Source organism: Eschrichtius robustus, chromosome 6, assembly GCF_028021215.1.
Source record: "Eschrichtius robustus isolate mEscRob2 chromosome 6, mEscRob2.pri, whole genome shotgun sequence".
Taxonomy (NCBI): Eukaryota; Metazoa; Chordata; class Mammalia; order Artiodactyla; family Eschrichtiidae; genus Eschrichtius; species Eschrichtius robustus.
In genome coordinates this window covers 9,042,139-9,065,146 of record NC_090829.1, presented here as the reverse complement: position 1 = coordinate 9,065,146, position 23,008 = coordinate 9,042,139, and the positions used below count along the sequence as shown (strand labels likewise).

Sequence of the window (23,008 nt, the reverse complement as noted above, 5' to 3'; positions counted from 1 at the left end):
CAGACTCCAAGGGTAAGACCCATTTACCATGGAGTCTGCAGAATGTGTCAGAGGAGAAAAGCAAGGCTGAGTGTGCTTCTTGTCTGATGAGTGGCCATCTGAGGTTCTGAAGGTATTTAAGAAGGGCTAGGACAGGCTTTTAGAATAATTTTTTTTTCTAAAAGGATTCCCTAAGTTTATAATTTTTGTATTAGAAAGGCAACTCTGTGTGAACATGTGTGTGTGTGAGTGTGTAGGAAAGGGAGAGAAAGGACGTGTGCAGTTATGTGAGCAAAAATGTTGTCCAAGGTAAGGCACTGTATTTAGAATGAGCATTAGAAGAATTCTCCAAGATGGAACTTTCCAGAAAGACACCTCGGAGTCCTGCCTGCTGCTATGTACACACGTGGTTCATCAAGGGAGCATTTTAATAGAATTCCTGGGCTGAGACAAGGAAATGTCCAACGAATGCCAAAACCTGAACCTCTCTGATGCCTCCTAAGGCCCAGTTTCTTTTTTTTTTTTTTTTTTAACATCTTTATTGGAGTATAAATGCTTTACAGTGGTGTGTTAGTTTCTGCTTTATAACAAAGTGAATCAGTTATACATACACATTTGTTCCCGTATCTCTTCCCTCTTGCATCTACCTCCCTCCCACCCTCCCTATCCCACCCCTCTAGGTGGTCACAAAGCACCGAGCTGATCTCCCTGTGCTATGCGGCTGCTTCCCACTAGCTAGCTATTTTACGTTTGGTAGTGTATATATGTCCACGCCACTCTCTCACTTTGTCACAGCTTACCCAGTTTCTGATCCTCAGATTCTCAAGAACCGAGTGGTCCAACAGAGTACGCTGTTTCACATTCTCATGTCTCACATTCTCTAATCATCATCTCAAACCTTCTTTATCTTGGCCGCCATGATGGACACTAAGCAATGGGGTGGATTGCAACGGGGTGGGCAGGAAGAGGGAAGAGGTCCCACCCACACCCCCCCCTTCACCAGCCAAGGCAACCAGCCCCAGCTGCCGTGCTGCCTGTCGTCAGCTCACAACCACACTCTTTTCTGGAGAAATGTCTTGGTGCCATCGCACCTGGAGATGCCCGGATGCTTACTCCACCCCCTCACCAGCCCCTTCACCCTGGAGTGACCAGTGGCTGGCTGACCCACCCTCTTGCCCCACAGTGACGACTCACTCTACCCTTTAGAGATGGCCAGAGATGGCCCTCCCCCATCTTCTTACTGCCTTTCCCCATCAATACTGACTTTACCTGAGACCACATTCTTTCCTGACCTCTTCCTCTTTCTTGTCCTCCTGAACGCCTGCCGGGTCCCTCACCAAATCATGAGCCTCTGATTCCTTATCTTAGCCTCTGTTTTAGGGAACTCGACCTAAGACAAAGGGGTTTCTTGGAAATTCTAAGTAAATGAGTTGGATGGGAATGGAAAGAGTACAGTTTAGTATCTGATTTTTAGAACTGGCCAAAGGGAGTTGCTTTTTTGTTGTTGTTACTTCTGGGTGACATCAGAAAATGGTGTGACTTTCCTTTCCTTCTCAAACTGAACCACTGGAGAAATTCTCTTCTAACTGTAATATACAGTGGGAAGAAGCAAGGCCTATTCTCCCGGAAATGGCCTATTTGAAACATTTTAAAAGGAAAGATGGAGACTGATAACACTAGCTTCCCAAGGCACACCTACCGCCCAGTCAAGGGTGACAGCTGCTAAACCTCATGACATCTACTAACCTTATCCCTAACTAAGAGGCCTTTGATTCTCCATTCAACACGTTCTTTAATTAAACAAACAATTAACCTACGGACGGTCACGTAATCATGCACTCATTTGATGCTACTGAATGCATAATTCCAGGCTAAGAGAACAGACAGTAAACTGAAGATTTACCTGAAAGAATATTAGCTCAATAAAAAATAAAAGTAATTGTGATTGACGGTGTCACTGAACGTGCTTCTCTTCTAACCATGGCAGTTCTATGCTCCTTTCTGGAATCATATGGTGACATGTCACATTTTAGCTCTATTTATGTGACTAGAACATTAACTACAAAACTGTATTTGAGTATTTGAAATATTTGAGACCCACTTGCATATGGTGCCCCAGAGAGGTTTATTTAGCTCTTACTGACAAATATTTGCTCTCTCGATTAAGCCATGAAAATATTTTATATTTTCCTACATCTAAGCTATTTCTTTACACTTTACCTCTATGTTTCGAGGCAGGGCAGGTTTTAGATCTGTCTTCCTGAAGGCTTGAATATTAACTATGGTTAAGATTACCCCCCCCCCCACCCTTGTCTCCATTCTTCAGCTATGGCAATTGACAGGCCCCCATGCCTAAACACAGCAAATTGCTACAATTTTATTTACCATTCAAGAGATGTTAGAAGGTTCATCAAGAACAGAACAGTTTTTTTTTTACTTTACTTAGCTAGAATTATACTATTGCAATAAGTGCTTAACATTGAGCATGTCTTTTTTTTTTTTTAGCAATAAATGCTTGTAACTAAAAATTGCTAAAAGTTAAATTAAGAACGATTCATGTAAGAAAATCTTCTCAGAGAAAGCTGAAGAACTCCAATAATTTTTCGAATCCTTTTAGAAACTTTTAAAAGTAACACAGAGATCAGTTAGCACTTGCATATATGTGAAAAAAAAAACAAACATGTGGATCACAGATGTTCTTTGGAAAAGAAAATCATTAGTTCTTTTAAAATGGCTAATAATGATAGTTAATTCCTAAACAATCACACTCATGCTGGTTTCACAAATATTTCAGAGAAAGAGCCCTGACTCATTCAACAAATATTTTGCTCATATTGTCACTTCTTTGTCTCTATACTTATGAGACGGATTCTTATTTTTATTAATTGCGCATGACTAACATAACATTTCCAGTAGTTTGCTATTAACCTCTGCCCTTAAATAATACTTCTAATTCCTTATCTAAAAATAATGTGATGAATTATAAATCTGAAGCATGTCTCCGCTAGCCTTTCAAGAGACGTGATGATTTTAAGAGACTGAAATCAGATGCTTCTTAGAAAAATATTTAACGGTGCGTGCAGCTGGGAACTGTTAGTTCTACAAGGGTATTCCAAAAAACAAAAATGGGGGGAGGAGTGGTGTGCTGTGCGTCGCCCTCAACAAATAACAGAAAACAGATATTCTGACAGGCTAGTTCTTTGTCAGCAGAGAAATCAACTGGCTCATTCCCAATTTACACTGGCAAAAAGAAGATCAATTTATTATAATACCATTTAAACATGTCGGAATATTCTGACGCCCTCAAATCCTATCGATCGAGACTCTATTAATGATGACAGTAATCTGATCTACGCTTTGCAGAAAGTGACGAAAAAAGCCAAATGCTTTCTAATTCCCTGATACCTTTTCCTAGGTCACTTCTCCATAAGCCATATTATTAGGGCAAATAAAGACAATGATATGTCAGAATACTGGTAATATGTAACAAATAAAAATAATGATTTCCCTATGTACTAGATTGGCTTTTTAAATGATACATGCATAGATTTACTGGGTGGAGGAGGTGAATAAGGTGCAGCACTTTGTTGCAAAATGTGAACATAATTACCTTTTGAGCCAGGTCTCTGGGACTTAAAATATCATAAGACCATAGGCGGGGGTAAGGAACTGCTCTGACAATTAAATTAGATCACAACTGTTCTGAACAGTAGAAAAGACAGGAGACTAACAGCCTTAAAATAATGAGACTGGGGCTTCCCTGGTGGCGCAGTGGTTGAGAGTCTGCCTGCCAATGCAGGAGACACGGGTTCGAGCCCTGCCCTGGTCTGGGAAGATCCCACATGCTGCGGAGCAACTAAGCCCGTGAGCCACAATTACTGAGCCTGCGCGTCTGGAGCCTGAGCTCCGCAACAAGAGAGGCCGCGATAGTGAGAGGCCCGCGCACCGCGATGAAGAATGGCCCCGACTTGCCGCAACTGGAGAAAGCCCTCGCACAGAGACGAAGACCCAACACAGCCATAAATAAATAAATAAATAGATAAATAAATAAATTAAAAAAAAAAAAAAAAGAGACTGATCTATTCTCAGAAAACTAAAATGGCACAAGGAACAACCTAAACTTTAAATGTAGTAAATTTGCCAAGCAACATTACGCTGCATATAAAGAGGGCAAAATATAAACAGTAGCCACATGTAAATAAATAAGTAAAACTTTCAGGATGTTCCTACTTTTGAAACTGACAAAGTTTAATTTGACACCTTCTGTTCTAAACCCTTTGTTTCTATTCAAAATCACGCCTTGAGCTCTTGCTATCAATCACAGCACTTCCCCTATTACTTAAAAAAACTGGCATGGACCCTGAACAAGCTGAAAATGCCATGCAGATGAATTCTGAGATAATATGTTCAAACCTGTTATATACAACACAAATCCTGTAAAGTTATGTATTGTAAAACCTACATTTATTGAGAACTAAAAGTCTTGAATCCGTCTGCCACAGAGGAAATCCTGTTATGTACTTTATAGGAACCAAGAACCATCTGTAAATGTCTTGCCATTGTAAGCAAGAAAATGGTCAAGATGCTAAACCTCAGACTATATGAAATCAATAACATTCTTTGGACTGGTTTTGGTTAGGGAATCTATGAAAGACATGGAAGATCAGAGGGGGAGAAAAAGGAAAAGAGAAAATGCAGAACGACTGCCAAACCAGTAGTGAAAAAAAGCAAAACAAACTCAATGACAACACAATGGCAATTTATCATGGTCCATGAAACACATGACTGTAAGCTCATTTTAAAGGAAAAATTAGCAGTTCTAAACTCAGTATTCTAATGATGTGCTTTACCGACAGAATCTTGTTGTACCACATTGAAATAAAAATCCTGGCACCTTCATCTCTCAGCTGCTTAATTTCCACCCAAACTCAATCTCTGATTTCCACTCCACTCTTTTCAGAACAGTTAATTCAAGTCAATTCACTGCTTCTATCATTTTAACAGATAAGGGGTGCACAGTGATTTTTAACTGAGTCAGGAAAGCAACCTCGTTTCACGAATGAATTTATTGTACCTAGGAAGCCTCACACACATAAAAAGAGAACCCTTACAAGGCCTGGTCTGTGACAGAGCTGGGAGCACGTAACACAACTAGTTTTCCAGGGGAAAAGAGACTTCAGTGTTCTCTGAGAGAAAAAAAAAAGTCACTTAATACAATATACAGATATGTATATATTATCGTTATGTACATATACATTTTAAACCCAAGAGCTATAAAAAGAGAAAGAAAATGACAAATAATTCTCCCTGCAACTAAGAAGGAAAAAACATTAAAAAAAAAAAAACAGAATGGGTAATTTGAGTTCTAAAAACCAAAACAGTTCACAGTCTGTATTTATTCTCCCACCCCTTACCCTCACCTTTCATGTGTTATTTGCAGGAGTATTTTGTTCCAATCTCTGGGGCATATAGTATAATAATATATGATATTAAAAGAAATCAATCTAAATAGGGAGGTATTTGATACAAACATTCTAGTGGAAAGCATGAATTACATTTTAGCTAGTAGTAGGAACAGGATTAAGTACATAATCCATTAAATAGTACTTCTCACACAAAAAAATTTCAGTATTGTAGACTAAACTACACCAGGCATTTTGAATGAGTACATTTTCAACAACAACTAACTAGAGAGCTAGCAATTTATCATTCAGCAAATAATTTTCTACTTTTAAAAGAATCTGTTACTTATGTTAATGAAGACAGTTTTTAATTTGCCCACAAACATGGTAATAGAGGGCAATTTTTTTTTTTTTTTAATTTACAAAGCTATCTGCGCTCGCGGGTAATTTCATATCAATGTTCTCTATAAGCTGGGGTGGGGGGGAAATGGGTTCTAATTGTCAGAGCTACTGAATCTTTTACCCCAACATAAAGGTTGAAAGATATCACAAAAGATGCAAAGTGACTAATGATGTTTTAAACCACCCCTTGAACGTTCCAGAAGGGTTCCATTTTCACACTTTTTGTGCTTTATACACACTCTGCCTCATATAGTATTAAAACATATTACTTCTTCCAGGCCCCTAATGCAGAGACACACAAGGCCTGATGGGGGTACCATCCCACTTCTGGGTGTGAGGCCTGTATCCTTCCTTCACACACCAACTTTAAACCTTTTCTCAAGAACAATCATAACACTTTGAACAGTGAGAAACAAAACAGCGGCAAAGCACTACTGAAAGCATTTTCAATTATTTACTAGGTTAAAAGGGTGAAATGATACTTTAAATACATCAGATTTCATCGTCTGGGCCATTTTTTGGTGGCAAAGTGGTATTGATCTTTCCAAATGCTGAAAATTAACTATTTTCCAGAAGGTCATTATTTGATTAAAGGCATTAAAGTTGAGGGCAAAGAAGCGATGCACTTTTTTCTCCCCATTCAAATCATCATATAATTTAATAAAAACCATCCCATCATGTCCTGTAATAAAAACGCTTATCTTAAGATATTGTTCTTTACCTAACATATTAACCTTTAAATGTTATGAAGTTCTTGAGGAGAAAAACCTTTGCTAAAGCAGATTATTCTATAACATAATGAGAGGTCCCCACCATTAACATTAATAAAGATACATGTTCTCTATGGAATTAGCAGGAAATACATGAATCTTCCTTCCCAGTTTACTAATATCTACTTTGTGTAAAGAGAATTTCAGCAGGCACTACAAGTAACTTTTTCCTGCTAAGTTAACATTGGTCAGATTCAAGAAAACATGGGAAATAAATTTGAAGAGAGGCGCAGCAATAAATGCATTTGCCATTCGAAAAGTAGCATATTATACTCACTTTATTCAAAGATGGGTTTTAAAAAGAAACATACTTAAATGGAATATATGTATATGTGTGTGTATCCCCAAATATATTTTATTTTCAAGGTATGGTTTCTGATGCTTGTATTTTTGCTGGGGAAAAAAAAAACCCAATCATACTAGTTTTTTAAATTATTACTATTTTAAACGTCTAAACTGTTACTGTTTTAAACTCTCTCCAGACTCTACAGTTTATTTAAGGGACTCAATATCTTAGCCAAAAATCTGTGGGTTTCCATACTGCGGTAGTAATAGGACATAAAATGGCTACCCATAAATTTCTCACTTGAGTAAAGTTTTGCCACTTTGTCTTTAAGAGGTTAAGCACATCTAGCAGAGTTTCTGGAGGTTTGGCATTTGCAAAATGTTTCTACAATCTAGGGGAAGCTCACATTAAAATTTAGTGAATTTAGAAGGAATATTCAGAATCACTGGTAAATGATTTTATTTTTCAATTTTGCTTAAAATTTAACCAAGCCAAAAAAAAAAAGAAGACATCATTTGTTTTCTGTGGTTTGATTGTTCACCTCTTTTTTACCTTCTCAAAGCCACTGACTTGAGGGAACACGTAAATATGGTGTTTTATTTCTTTTCCTATAGATTGTTTGGTTCGTAGCAAGATTATCAGATGGCCAGGGTAGATAAAAGCATAAAAATGGTTCTCACTTAAGACTGTCAGGAAAGTTTTAAAGAATATTTTCAAGAAGAATCTGAGAAGGAGAAAAAGGAGGACTGAAGATAAAACTATGAAATTCTAGACAACATATTAAACCAGCTGGCAAGAAGATAATCTCTTAATTCGACTGAAACAGAATTTCCAAAGAAAGCCTTCATTTTACTTTTAAAAAAGTATATATGGAAGATATCTAATTTAAAGATTATTTTTTTCATAGGCTTCAAAGCTGCTTTCAGGATGGTTTCTTCAAAGTTTAAATGAAACAAATAAAAATCTAGCTTACATGTCCGATACTTGAATACAGACTTTGAAAAAGAATTTGTTTTTCCCTCTCAATCCAGGATGTATTTTTGACATTACATAAGTTTCAGTGATATGGTTTGGCTCTTATTTAACATTTATACTCTCTGTCTCAAAAATCTTAAGGGAGGGGAGGGATAAATTAGGAGTTTGACATTAACATGCACACACTACTATATATAAAATAGATAACCAACAAGGACCTACTGTATAGCACAGGGAACTATAGTTAATATCTTGTAATAACCTATAATGGAAAAAAATCTGAAAAAAGAATAGATATATAGATATTAAACTGAATCACTCTGCTGTACACTTGAAACACAACATTGTAAATTAACTATACTTCAGTTTAAAGAATCCAAAAAAATAAAAAATAAAATACCGCATCTGTTTGTTTAAAAAAAAATCTTAAGTTCTTATTCTCTCCTCACTCTTCATAGCAAGTGTCATTAAAAGACAGAAAACACCATACCCCCAAGGTTCATGCTGTAATACTTGCAACAGTTTTCACCTCTGTTTCTACCATAAAGAATTGTCTGCTCCTTTCCATTCTGCCCACCACTGACTTGTCAGCACTGGGGTACATTTTCCTTGAATGATACTCTTAGGTACCAAACACTCTTTTTTTTTTTTTAATTTTATTTATTTATTTATGGCTGTGTTGGGTCTTCGTTTCTGTGCAAGGGCTTTTTCTAGTTGCGGCAAGTGGGGGCCACTCTTCATCGCGGTGCGCGGGCCTCTCACTATCGCGGCCTCTCTTGTTGCGGAGCACAGGCTCCAGACGCGCAGGCTCAGTAATTGTGGCTCACGGGCCCAGCCGCTCTGCGGCATGTGGGATCTTCCCAGACCAGGGCTCGAACCTGTGTCCCCTGCATTGGCAGGCAGATTCTCAACCACTGCGCCACCAGGGAAGCCCCAAACACTCTTTTTAATTATGTCCAATGGACAATTATCTTAATTTCTGAACAAAATAGCCTTTAAGTAATCACTCCTTTTCCTCTCTTAACTTAGGGGAAAGTGTATACCAATGAAGACTAGAGCTTTGGGGAAGAATGAGAAAACAAGGGTTATCATAGAGAGTTGTGATCCCTACAAGAAGCAAATAAATACGATGTTTGACTTGGCCTGCGCAACTTCCTGATAGGTAAATACACAGGTTTAATTAAGCTTTCTTGAATCCCCTTAGTCCTCCTCTTTGAGATGCCCTTGGAAAAAGGAGGCCGGGATGAAAATCACTGCTCTGGTCTTTGCTTTCAAACGACCCAAAGTTATCCTACTGGCTCAAAATGACCTTCAAAGCTTCCCAAGACAGAGAAGAAGGTCACCCTCCCCAGAGGTCACTGAAGGGTCCTTCAATCACACTTAGGTCCTAATTCATCGGACCATTTGGACTGTTGCCCATGTCCCCACATTCTACTCCCATTCCCTATACTGTTCTCTCGAACAGGAAAGCGCTCTCCCCTTTTTTTCTGCCCATCCAAATACTAACACTCCTTCCAGCTACTCTCAGTTACCTCAGTGTACCAGTTAAGGGTTACATCCTGTTATAGGCATTTACGTATGCAACCTTGAGCAAATTACCTCTCTGAGCCCCAGATCCTCCTCTACAAAGTGCAGATAATAATGGTATTCATCTCACAAGACTGCGGCTGGTACAAATGAAATAGGATACGTTTAGCCCAGGGCCCGGTCCGTGATAACTACAAAAAGGTCTGATGGACTTAACCAAAAGCATTTCCCTTAAATGGCTCACAGTACATTTGGGAAGAGGTGACATTCAAAAATAACTACTAGAGCAAGGCAGTATGCAGTGAAGGTCAGTGAGGGGCAGACATCCAGTGGGAACCAAGAGGAGAGGAAGGAGAGATGCACTGGGGTGGTCAAGGAAGTCTTTGCTGATGTAGAGTCATGTTGGTTTGGCTTTTAAGAATGGGCAGTATTTAGAGTGGGAAGAATAATGAAAAAAAAAAAGAGATGAATTAGCAATACGCTAGGAAAAATAGGTAGACTAGTTGCTTTGGAATCCATTCTTTCGCCATTGCTTTTTACCATACTTTCTTGAGGATGCAACTTAATTACTGTGACTTCATCTCCTCTTTATAATGTACTTCTAAGATCTATTTGTTAAGAAAGCCTGGATTTTCATTTTAACACCTATTCTACTACTGACTAGCCCTGTGACCTTGGTCAAGTTCCTTGAGTTCTCTAGACCTCAATTTTCTCCTCTGTAAAATGGGGGTAATGTTACCACCACTCACAGTGTTGTAAGAATTAGTGAGATAATTCACGCAAGGGGCTTGGCACACAGTAACAGTATGATGAATGTCAGCTGTTATTATTTTTATATTGTTGTCATTATCACAAAGATAATGCAAAGGAATGTGAAATATCTAGGGAGTTAATGAAAATAATTCAGCTACCACATCCCAACCTGAACCCACTATCTTCCTCCCACAAACGAGGCTCCTCCTATATAGCTTAACTCAATTAACCGCATCACCACTCACCCAGTCACCTGGGCTGAAAGGCTGTGATTTGAAGTATAAATTAGTATATACTTTCTGAAGCGCAAGGTAGAAATGTTGAACGTAGAAATGACTAGCAATTACCTTTAAAACACAAATGCCTTTTTTGATCCAATAATTCTACTTCTGAGAATTAATCATAAGGAAATAATAAAGATGTATACAAATATTTAACTATAATAATGTTCACATTAGCATTATTTGTGACAGCAAAAGTTGAATACAACTTAAATATACCTCAATAGGGAATTAAAAGGTGGGTATAGCATATGAATGAATGAAAGGCATATATATGCACACACACATGTGCACGCACGTATATGTGTATACATACATGATATGTATACATACATGCATACACACATACACGTATGTGTATATGCAAAGAACATAAATCAGGTTATCACTAGTTAATTAGGATTATGGTTATTTCTTATGTTCTTTCCTCCTTTATGCTTGCATTAAAAATTTTTTTCTAAATTGGCTAGTACTGTTTTTTAATAAAAAAAAAAAATAGCAAACGGCTTCAATTTAAAAATATGATTTTTCTTCTTTGCTTCCTCCATAAGCAACAATCATGAATTCCTGTCAATTCTACTCCTTCAGAAGGTGTCTTGAATTTGTTCCTTCTTTTCCATTCCTACTGCTCTGGTTCAGGCCCTCAGCATTTCTTCCACGAACTAAGGCTGATGGGTTTCTTTATTCCAATCCACCCCCATCTCTGTTACCTGAGTTACATTTATCATAAACAAATGTCAATGCAAAGAGCCCCCTGAACAGCATACTCTACACTTTCCTTCACCCAAGGGGCTTGGAGACGCTTTAAGGCTCACACTTGAATGAGTGAGTGTAAAAATATAGCAAAAGATTTCCTGCAACACTGAAGTGGCAGTAAGCTGGGGGATCAGAGGAAAATAGAAAAATGGCACAGTCTGGGACATTTAGTTAGTGGCAAAAAACTGTATACACCTCTACAATTCCTGAGGGCATTGTGTATTGTAGCAAAGTCCAACAACTTACATTCATAATAATGTTGCATTTCAAAGGAATAAGATTCAAAGCGAGCTGAAACTAGTAGGTTTAAGAGGCAGAGAAGCACTATTAAAGGCTTCTATCAAAGGCAAATACATTAGACTGTTTAAAGCAGAAGCTTCCTGGGAAACTTACCTTTTCCCAAATCCCTTGACCCCAATAAATATGTGTTCTTATACTGTAATATTACGAAGCAAATTTCTTATCATGTTGCATTCTTAAGTCACTACTAAAAATTTACAATATTTATTTTTCTCTTCAAAATTATGATGATCACTAAGAAAAACTGTTGCTGAATATCTGTATATGCCATGTGCAAAAAAAAAAAAACTATAAAAATATGAACCCATAAAATGAACAGTTTTTAGGTTATGATTGACTCGATACACTGGTTTGTTTGCTGACAAAAATAATCTATTGTCAGGTTAATTTAAACAAATATTTCTGCCACTGCATTTTTAATTGATTTATATAAAACTTTTCAATATTGCAGATATCTCCTCAGATGAGCTATACTTCCCATTATGCTTATTGAGGGGCTGGGAATTAAAAATTTAAATCTTCCCTCTATGATATTCCAGGAGAGATAACAAAAGAATTTTTAAAACCAGGGGAAGGCAATTCGGGATTGTAAAAGTTATGGGGCTCATATCTTAGAGGAACAATCAAGCAGGCAGGGTCATTACAAGCTCCCAAGTTGCTTATGATTTTGCTGATAGAGTAACACCCATTTTGTGGCCAAAAACCGCATCATTTTACCCATTATGCACACCGACTCATCAGAAGTCAGCTTAATTGAGGGACTCAAATTTTGGGATTCACAAGTAGGCTTTAAAAAAAGAAAGCGTAAATATTTCTAGAAGCATCGTGGGGGTCCCAGTGATAAAGGGCAGGTTAGAAATTTACCAATGACAGGAGACAAGGGAGGCTGGGGCCACTCAGGTCGGCAGTTACGCCTCACAACCACTGGTCCCGTGCTACACTGGGGAGAGCAAGTCCAGAGAGGGGCCGGGGGTAGAAGGACAGGGGTGGAGTCTGGCCTTATCCTGTCTTTCTGAGCACAGGGTCCCCCCTTGCTGGGACTACCTTAGGAATATGCCCACTTTTGTGAGGGCAAAATTGTGATCCAATGAATTTGCTTCTGAATCATTCCATCCTTCTACAAAAAACTACAAAGCGCCATCTACGTGCCATCTACTGTGAGGCTAAGAGATGCGGGGGCAGACATAATAGGGAATTATTTCTCCCAGCACTTACTGTCCAGTGAGGTCAGAACAGCCTGAACTTCATGTGTAAGCTGATAGCAAAGGTGTAGTTTACCTGGCAAAAAGTTTCTAGCCTAAGGGCAAAGGTACTCTCTCCTCGAATTCCAGCACTATATGTGGGCATCAGAATGCTGGAGAAAGGTGGCCTGTAAGGTTTTTGTTGTTTGAAATGTCATTGCAATGATCTGATCATAACCCCTGCTTACATGCTCTGGAGTGAAGGGCACTTGAAAAATAAGCATCGAAAAAGTAATAAACAAATAACAATTCTTTCCCAGGCAAATTCAAGAATTCCTCAGCTAATGTGTTAAAAAAATATATAATTTTTTCTTCCAACACACAACTTATCTAATCATTGGTCTCATCTCTTTTGTGCCATGGACCCTTCTGGCAGTCTGGTAAAGCCCATTGTTTTCAGAAAAATGTTCTTATGTGCCTGAAATAAAATGCATAAAATTACGAAGAAAACCAACTGTACTGAAATACAGTCATCCAAATTGTATCATACAGTAATATATGTGCTTCTTTATTAACGTACCAAATAGCAAGATCTAGGAACAGATCTAATAACTACCGTAATTTCAGAGTGATGAGCAAAAATAGTATTTTGAGATATCTGCAATAAAAATGTGATATGAAAATATTTGTGATTTTTATTGGTGACAAATTCGTATGTATTGCTAATACTACTGTGACTTGTTGCCTATATTGATAATTAAATAAAATGTCAAATTTCAGTAAGACATTAGTGAAAATAAAGTTTTTTTATTCTATTCAAATTCATGCATGGACCCCCTGGGGGAAGATGGGACACAGGTTAAGAACTCCTGAAGAGGGTGCCCCCTGCAATATATATGTGTCTGTATACATACGTAGATACATACACACATATATTTCAAATATTATTCCAGAACTATCTTATATAAGCTCCTAGTAGATTACAAAACTTTGGTATTTATAAGTTCTTGGAACAGATTTGCTTATCATGTTTGTTTGTTTGTTTGTTTTTTGCCACTAAAGGACCATGCCTCTTAGAGATGGGTTGGAGGGAAACAGTTAATCACTAGTTAATGGTTCCCAGACTGCGTCCTGAGGAGCCCCAGCTTTCCACCAGGGGTGTTTCAGCAGTGCCCTGGTTGTGTGTGTACGTAGGGTGGGGTGCTGACGAGAACGCCCCGCCCCCAACCAATCCTCAAGTCAATCAGAACGGGGGAAGACTTTTATCCCATTTATGTATTTCAGTTCTGGATGAGCTTTTGTTCATAAAACAACAGTTTTACAGCTTGAAATTTCTTGACTGACAATTGCACTAGCACATATATATTCCTCACTGTTTTTCCCTGGTCCTGTTACAAACTCAGTAAATGGGTTTACCACCTCTGAATAAAGAAAGCATGCATACTCTGACGTAGTTAACTAACGTCATACCACCCCAATAACTATAAAGGTAAGCAAGATTAGTAGAGTATCCTTTGAGAAATGTCTGTATGTGCCAGGAGAGGAACACTATCAATTTTCCAAAGACACCTGGGTTTCCCAAATAGAAGAGGATAAAGTAGCAGGGCAGATACAGGATGCAGGCGGGGAAAGGAATGGAATTAAGGCAGGTGCTTGCTGTTGGGGGGGTGGAGGTAGAGGGGGGAAGGCTTACAAATCAAACAATGGTTGATCTTTCCTCTCATCACCTCTTCAAAGAGCAAATGGTCACAAAGGACACGCCTTTAAGATTTGAGAACAGGGCAGAAGGAAGCTAGTCAAAGGATTAAAGAAAGAAAAGAAAGTGAGTAGGAAAGAGGGTAAAGGAAGTGGGGATAGGTAGAAAATGAGCACATTACCATCGCATCACTTTATATTATATATAACGCAATGCTAAGTTTATCCAAAAATATAAACACAACTTTCTGCCTAGAAATTAAGCTTGATGGATAAGGCTTTAGTCCTTATGGTTACCCAGGGTCCAAGTTATTTAGTCTCTTTAATCAAAATACTAAAATAAAATCATTACCCATTAGGCTATTACCCTTCCCCCAATCTCCAAACACACAAGCAAAAATTAATTGCAAGCCCGGAAGAAAGAAGGCAATTTAGACAGTAACAGCTTGGCATAGACTGAGCTGGATTTTCTAATAGCATTTGTCTGTTTGTGAATGTATATTTTATTTATAGCCTTCACTTTCTTGACCATATTGAAAGTAATTTATTTTTACCTAATCTGCATTGCATTTAAACCACCAAATACTCCATCAATGAACCCAGCCAAGTAACACCCTGACAAGTAGCCTAGTGTTGGTACCAGAAGTAAAATGGGTAAATATTTAAAGGAGACACTTGGGGACGGGCACTCCTCAGCAGCTATTAAACGCTTGCTACAGGTACCAAGTTACAAGCTGCAAATATGGGCTTCAAGATGTTCCTTCACATCAGCAGCCATTCCCTGCCTCCTCCTCCTGGTTTACTCTCCATTTCACGAACCTCTTCCAAACCTGTGATTTCTCACGGACTGAGTCTATTTTTTCCTCTTTGATGTGCTGTCCTGCCCTGAAGAACTTTCATTAATCCCCCAAAATGAGAAGTTAAAGGTGGACTTCCAGGCATCAGTTAAAAACCCAAAAAAGACATGTTAAAGGGGGAAACTCTTTAGCAATCTCTAAGCCATATGGTGTTGGCAACCACTGCTTCACCACATAGTAAGCCAAGCCCACGCCCAACTGAATGAAGCTCACCTCCTCTCTATAGTGTCCTGACTTTGCTAGGTGCCTGATGAGAGAGGGGGATCTTCCAGTTTTCTAGCAACAAGTCTCAGATGAGATCGTATCAATCTTGAGCTCATCTCACACTGTATAACATGGAGTTCATACCCTGGATTCCAAACAATCAGTTCTCCTCACTATATGCCACTCATAAATAATCCTTTTGGGCTATAGACCTCAAAATAGCACTTTGTCCCCACAAACTAAGCCCTTCCATTATTCAAAACCTTGCCTCCTTTGTGACTCATTCCCAGACTAACACACCTGTCAGCAGGACCTTCAGTCAAAAGAGCATCCTTTTTCACACTTGGGCACCTGTTTCAGCAACAAACTCAGAGAACCTGGAACTGCCTGGGACATTACAGAGTCCGACCCAATCTATGTCACCTTCCTGAAGGGAAAGTTAGAAGCCTGAAAGGTCAAGCAACTTGCCCAGGGGAATCCACAACATGGTAGACAGGAAATTGGGACCCCCCCCCCCCAACTCTCTGTAATCCTCAATGCTTTCTCTGAAAGATGCAGTTTATGTACAAGTTGTTATATAAACCATGTGTGACTTTATGGACAATCCTATTTCTGATGTAGATAATCAGGAACCATGCCCTCCCCACTTCCTTTCAGCTTGGAATAGAAACGTGAGCTACACTAATAGACGATATTGATGACTTCGACAATGCTGATGGAAAATGCAGACAGTGGGTCCAAAAGAAAACAGCAGAAAGTATTCAAAGAAACTAATTCTCCTTCCTGTACATTTTCCTAAGGATCTGAGGGCAGTGGAGAAGAGCAACTGCAGAGTGGCTGAAGAAGGGGGACTGAGCTGAAAGGCAGGATCAAGTCTATAAATTCCTTTTCAACCCAATCTTCAACCGGCACTTGCTAACAGATACGTGAAAACTGTCCTTTCGTTAGACGGGAACCCAGCAGGGTCCGTAAAGAAAATTACAATATTTTCCTTGAATAATGAGATTCTTGTAGTCTCATTAAATTTAATGGAAAGACATGCTCTTCCCTCATACTCAAAATACTGAATATATTCTCAAACTTCACACATACCCCAGCATCCCTAAACAGCAATTCTTTTTCTTTTTTTTGGTTCTCTTTCCTCTTCCCTTTTGTATCTACAGGTGTGCTTAGACACAAAGAAATCCTAACACATGAAAACTAAAGTTTGCAAATGTGGAAAGCTAGGGATGATTTTTCAGGTTATGAATGAAATCTTTCACTTGCAAAAAAAACAAGGCAAGTTTCCTTTAAGTGGCGAGTTTTACCAATGACTGCAAAATGCGATTCAATTTGCATGCTGGCTAACCTATCTTGAAGTAGCTATGCAAAATCTTCAGGGTCACTAAAGCAAGGTGAGGAGCAATGAAGTCATAATCTGTACTTTTTTTTAACCTCTACTTTTCTTATTTCTTGGACTCATCCCCATACAACTATATATTTCAAACCTCTTCTTGGGAATCCTAAATAAAAAGTGACAGCAAGCCATTGTGGGTGGATCTCACTGATTAGTAACGGGTGCTTTCATCTCTGTGCTAAGAAGGATTCTGAGGTTGTATCTGTACACAACAGCGATGTGACAGGTAATGTGATGCTTGAATCAAATCTTCCACAATAACTGTACCTTGCAAAATGATTATAAAGGTAGATTAAGACTGTTCGAAGAAACTGACCTAATAATTTGGTATTAACCATGTAAACTGCTTAGCAGCTGAGATGGAAGAGGGATTGTAACTAAAACGGAAATACCTTCTTTTCCTCTAAAGTGATATGAGGCCAGAAGAAAGTATGAATAGGCAGAAAAATGCTAGATTTCAAAGTTGGAAGATATTATGGAGCAAACTCTAAGCAAACAGTGAAAACTTGGGAAGTTTTTTTTTAATGTGCGGAAATAAAGAAGAGGGAAAAATGGTTAAGGGAAGGAAATAAAGGGGAAAAATCCGCTATTCTATGGGAAACGGTACCTCTTACCAGTAATAGGAATCACCACTCGAGGAAGCTTCCAAACGAGGCTCATAACTTTAGTAGTAAAACAAAAATAAAGATAAAGATAAATAAAGATAAAAAGAGAGAGTGTATTTTATTTGGCATTAAAAGACACTTAACTCTCTTGATCTATGTTTTAAATGTTCTCTAAAGTGGATGGTTGTGAGCCTTCTCTAGAGGTACGATTCTAAATCACCACTGATCTTATTCCTTTCTCCTCTCTTAATTTTAGTTTTCCACCAGCTTATTTGCCTTCTTATGGCTCCAATACTTTAATTTTCTTATGGCTGAATTCTTCTGAGACAGGTGATAACTTTGGCCTTATATGGTTACCCTGCACCTGCACTTTCTGCCAGGGTATCTCCACTATTTCTGCAGCAACAGAATTCACTGGTTTTCAACTCTACCTTTCAAACTGATTCTGCAAAATTAACACACCTCTCTAGGAAATAAATTTTTTGATTGGGTCCATTTTTGTTTTGGGATTGTCTGGAATATGACCAGCACGCCTAAACTAACAACTTTTCATTAACAAAAATAAGGGAAACTGTCCATTAAAAAACTGCATATGCCCACTGTAGAAATTCTTTCAAAATTTATGTTCAAATAAAAGACTTAACACTGACAAAATAAAAAAGGCAGAGACTCCAAGGATATTATCCCTCCCATACAAAAAAAAAAAAAAAAAAAAGAGAGAGAGAGAGAGAAAGAAAATAAAAGAAAAATTGTACCAAAAAAAGGAAATGGAGAGTACCATCTTTTTCCCATTCGAGTTTTGGCAAAAGTGAAAACATGGAATTTGATGATGGTTTTCATAAAATCACCTGGAAAAAAACTAGGCAACTTCTCCATTTTTCTAGACACTTCATTCCACTGCATTTTATTTTTATTTAAGCACATCTCCAACACACACACATACAGACCCCAACTCTTAAAAAAAAAAAAAAGGGCCTGAAATTTTAGTTACACCACATGTGGTTTTCATTTGTGAAAAATGAACAAGCAGTTTGTGGTTAAACTGTCTAATCGCCTGTTATCAATCTAGTGCTGCATTCAAGATTTACAGGACCCATCAGCTTCTGTGCTACATTAGCTGTAAATTGGGGGCGGGGGGGGGGGGAGGAAGGAAAAGAGGAGGAGGAGAGAGTTTATCCTGAGGAATAATATTTCCAATGCAGCCACACTCGCACTACATCTGGTTGTGCTGGTAGCGGCAGTTAAATTGAAATATTTCACAGCGTGTGTCAGAAACATGCAGAATGGTAATTATGACAGATCTGATTAAGCCCGAGTGCCACAAGCTCCCTGGCCAGCGCCGGTTGTGCAGGTGTGACCTTGTGCGTGCCTGCGTGTGTAAATAAAATTAATTACAAGCGAGAGGGTGAAGGCTTCGGTGACATCACAAAGCGGAGGAACTCCCAAGGGGGAGACCTAATGGAATATTTTCCCTCAGTCTAATAATACAGTTCATATTGACTTGAGGTAATTAGTGGGATCATTAAAGCAGTTTTCCCGGCGTATTTGGCTGCCTCATCAGATTAGTGAAAATGTTCTTCAGAACAAGCCCTGTGTGGTCTGCCAGAGAAGAGGAAATAAAAAGCAACAAAGCATATTTTGGAATGATAAGCAGCGCTGGACTTGTACTCTAGCAAAAAAAAAAAAAAAAAAAAAAATCTCCACTTCTCTCTGGAGCCTACAGATCTAACATCCTGTCCGTCTTCATTCTGCTGTTCAACTTGCGTATTCCTAGACACACTCTCAACTATTCCTTTCGTTCCCCCTCTCTCTCTGCTAAATCTGACTGCTCCATCATGATGAGCCAGCCCAACTCCCCAACAAATCTCTTTTAAACAAGGCAATTTGAAAATTGGGGAAAGGCTCTGCCAGGACTGCCTTACGACAATATGGGGCCATTGGGAGAGACAAAAAAAAAAAGCCCAAGGGAAGGAATGCCACTTAAAATTCACCTGCTAAACAAAAGAGTCCTCTCTTTTGTAACATATAACAGAGGTTTAAATATTTCTTCCCCTTTGGATCTCAAAATGGGTTTTGGCGTAGGCTGAAGTTGGGGCAAACATTCTGGAGTTGAACAGAACACAGAGCCCTCGTCAAGAAAAGGGCCATTTGTTTGAAACTAGTCTATTGAGCATGCTCTACCTTGCCACCGGAATACGCCAAGCGCTGTCACAGATGGCAGGCTCTGACAGTTCCCACCCGTAGCATCAAGACTCGACAGTTCAGCACAAGATCAGTGACATTCTGTCTCATTAGAACCACGCTAATTATCACAGCTAGTTTCAGGGGAAACCATGTGTTGCAATGGTCAATTTGAAGGAGCCTGTGCATCAACAAACTGGTAATAAGGATCAGACACCTTATTATACGACAGCATGCTGCCTATGATCTGATTTACGGAATCAGAGGCACCGAGGCAGCCGAGGAGGCTGGCGGTTTATGAAACAGTGTGTTTCAACCCAATTCCTGAGGCATACGGGTTGAAAAGGGGATTGTTTAAAAAAAAAAAAAAAATTACACAAAAGGCCACTGGAATGGTTGAAGCAAGAAATCGAAGGAGAACAGATTCTCTATGACCAGACAACAGAAGTAGATTAAGTCTTAGAAAAAGGACAACTTCATCAATTTAGCGATTGTATGGAGACGCCACCAGCAGATTGGAGCTTATATTTTTACAAGGTATTTAATGATAAATTATAAAGTGGCTATATTTCTATTAATCTCTAAAATACATATATATTTTATATATATAAAATATACATATATATTTTATATTTATATATGATATATAAATATATTTAATTTATATTTATTTGTTTTATGTATTTATATTTATATATTTATAAATATATGTTTATAAATATAAACATATTTATATATAAAACATTTTTAATATGTATATTTTATATATATATCTTTATATATATAAATGGGTGGTCTATGACTTAGTTGTGTCATTTTGTCACGCAAAAGAACTGCATGTGCAAAAGCCTAACAACTATAGTTATAAAAATGAATAATCTCAAAGGTTACTTTTTAAGGTGCAGGTCTTGCAAGGCCAAAAAATTCTACATCAGATTCCTATTACCAACATAAGTTCTTCCATCCCTCTTTTAGTACCTTTCACTAATGTGAAAGTTTAACAGTGCAGTTTCTTCCAGAGCTATTTTTCTATTGTCATTTTGCATAAATGCATTTTTAGAGCTCATTCATTTCACGGGGCTTTTATTTTCATTTCTCATATGAGGGAAAAAGAAGATAAAGCTAAAATAAAACCTACCTTTACTACCCAAACCATAAAAGACAACTGTTGAGACTTCTGAGAAAACACTTTGTCTTTTCACTTGGTAGTTTGTGAAAGAACGAAATCAGTGTTATAATTATGTGTGAAGTTTAACTGAATGACATTCCATTTTGAAATTCATTCCTACTTAAGAGTTAAAACCCCATGGGTTTGGTCTCTTCCCTACTCCCATTTTGTAGATACTGGATCCTGTCCTGAAGAACTTTAACTCTTCAATTGTCAAAGATGATTATAGAAGGGCTTCCAAAAAGAGGAACTCGTAGGATATTTTGAGTCCACACTTTTCAACTTATACTACATTTTACGACAAAAGGTGGCCTTAGATTAAAGCAGATTCTACGAATATGTACCTGCTATACTCATGCTTTAGAATGCATTACACTGGCCTGCTTCAAAGTGGACCACTCCTGTGGTCACCTTCCTGGAACTTCCTCACGTGATGATCCTCTTTAGAGAGTTGGCTCAATATTCACAAACTGCTTCTTTTCAAATCTTGACTAATATTTTCCTATGACATTTTTTGAAAGATGGAGAAACTGGGCTCAATGAGTTATGACTATACTTGTTACAGTGAACTTATTAAATGGGATAATGAGGAAGATGCATTTATATCACTCTAGTTACCGCATTTTAAATTTTAGAGGAAAAGAAATTTTTAAATGATTTGAAGGTGGCAACAAGATAACCAAGAAGTTTCCGACTTGCTGCAACAGACAATATCAAGCGCCTTGGGGAAAAACACCCCTTTACGTGATTTTTTTTTTTGCCCAAAATATGATCGGCAAGTAAGTGTTCTATTTAATAATTCTGAACCTCCTTGATCAAACCCTAGATTAATTAAAACATATGCTTGTTTTTATAACACAGAAACGTGGAAAGGGCTCATATTCAGATTCACAAATTTAGGTCTTAAAACATCGTATAACATTCAATCATGTACCTTTAAACTGCCAGATTATGTCAATGTTTATGTATTTAAAGCCATTAATTTCAAAAGTCCTGTTGAGCAACCACTAGAGACATAAAGATAGGTCTACACTGTAGAAAACTAAATTCAATATGGATTCCCAATATTTAGACAGAAGGGATTTTTAGAGATGGCTCCCACAGAACACCTGAAATAGGAGATGGACGGGACTCCATGTCCTTATCAAGAAGGCAGCACCGGGCCCTCCCCAAATGTGGGTTAACCTGAATACAGGCAGGTCCTGAGATGCTACACGCTGGGCTGTCTTACTTCTCTTCTCCCTTCAAGCATTCCTCTGGCCTCTTCCGTCTTCCCGGAAGCTGATCCAGGGAAACCTAACCTGTATCTCCCCAGGATCTCCTCCCACCCAGTGTAAAAAATAAATAAATAAATGAATAAAGTAAAATAAAATAAGGCACTAGATGGAAAATATATGAAGAGGCAGTTCTCTCCTTAGATGCTGGCTGAAGGCAACTCTATTAGCCCAAGAGAAGGGGCTCTGAGGACACGATGTAAAGATCTTCCCACAGGCTGCTAGAAAAGCATGTGGCACCAGAAATAACCGGAACCGTGACTCGCAAATCTGCAGGGGCCTCCTGTGGATCTGAAACAGGAGGTTACACAGGTGAGATCGCGTTGCAGCGAAGTCTGTTATGTGAACATTCCAAAAGCATGAATCAGCACAGGGCTTCAAAGTGTAGTTTCCGTGAAGTGTAATTTGATGCTAACAAAATAAAAGATGCCTTCGCTGACATGCTAGAATACACAATGCAGTCATGGTGCCGTGATTTTTTTTTTCCTGGATTTTATCACTGTAGATTCCTATAACCAGCAATGAAAATGACATTCTTAGCCCTATTTCTATCTCTAATGATTTGTGACATATCATGTCTTACTCGTATTTAAGGCATTCCAATCACCATCTAAGAATTACCAAATCTGAAGATGCTTTTTTCTTTTTTTACCTACAAGCCCAAAGAGCACTAAAGCTTTCTTCTTTCTCCTTCACTCTCCCCTCTCTCTCCCATCCTAGAGGTCTTGAATCTCAATGACAAAAGTGTCTGAAAAGTAGATGGAAGAAAGCAAAAGGCTTCGAATTATTTGGTCTCTTCTACTGGTCGTGCTATCTTCACAGAGGCAGAAATTCTTTTTTTAGTGCAAAAAACCACACCTATCAAGCAGTCGAAGTTGTTGCAGCCAAAGACTCCAGTAACTACAGGACTGGTAGGTAGAGATTGCAAAAGATTCTATTGAAAAGCATGTTCAGTCAAATAGGATTTCCATCATCTAGTTGCTTTACCTAAAAGAAATACCCTGTTCAATAAAGCA

General features: G+C 38.3%; 1 protein-coding gene across 4 annotated transcripts in view; it reads right to left on the bottom strand.

The window, feature by feature from the left end:
• The window catches only part of SATB1 (SATB homeobox 1), a 79,361-nt gene that overhangs the window by 4,633 nt on the left and 51,720 nt on the right, over window positions 1–23,008 (bottom strand). The window lies entirely within an intron of this gene.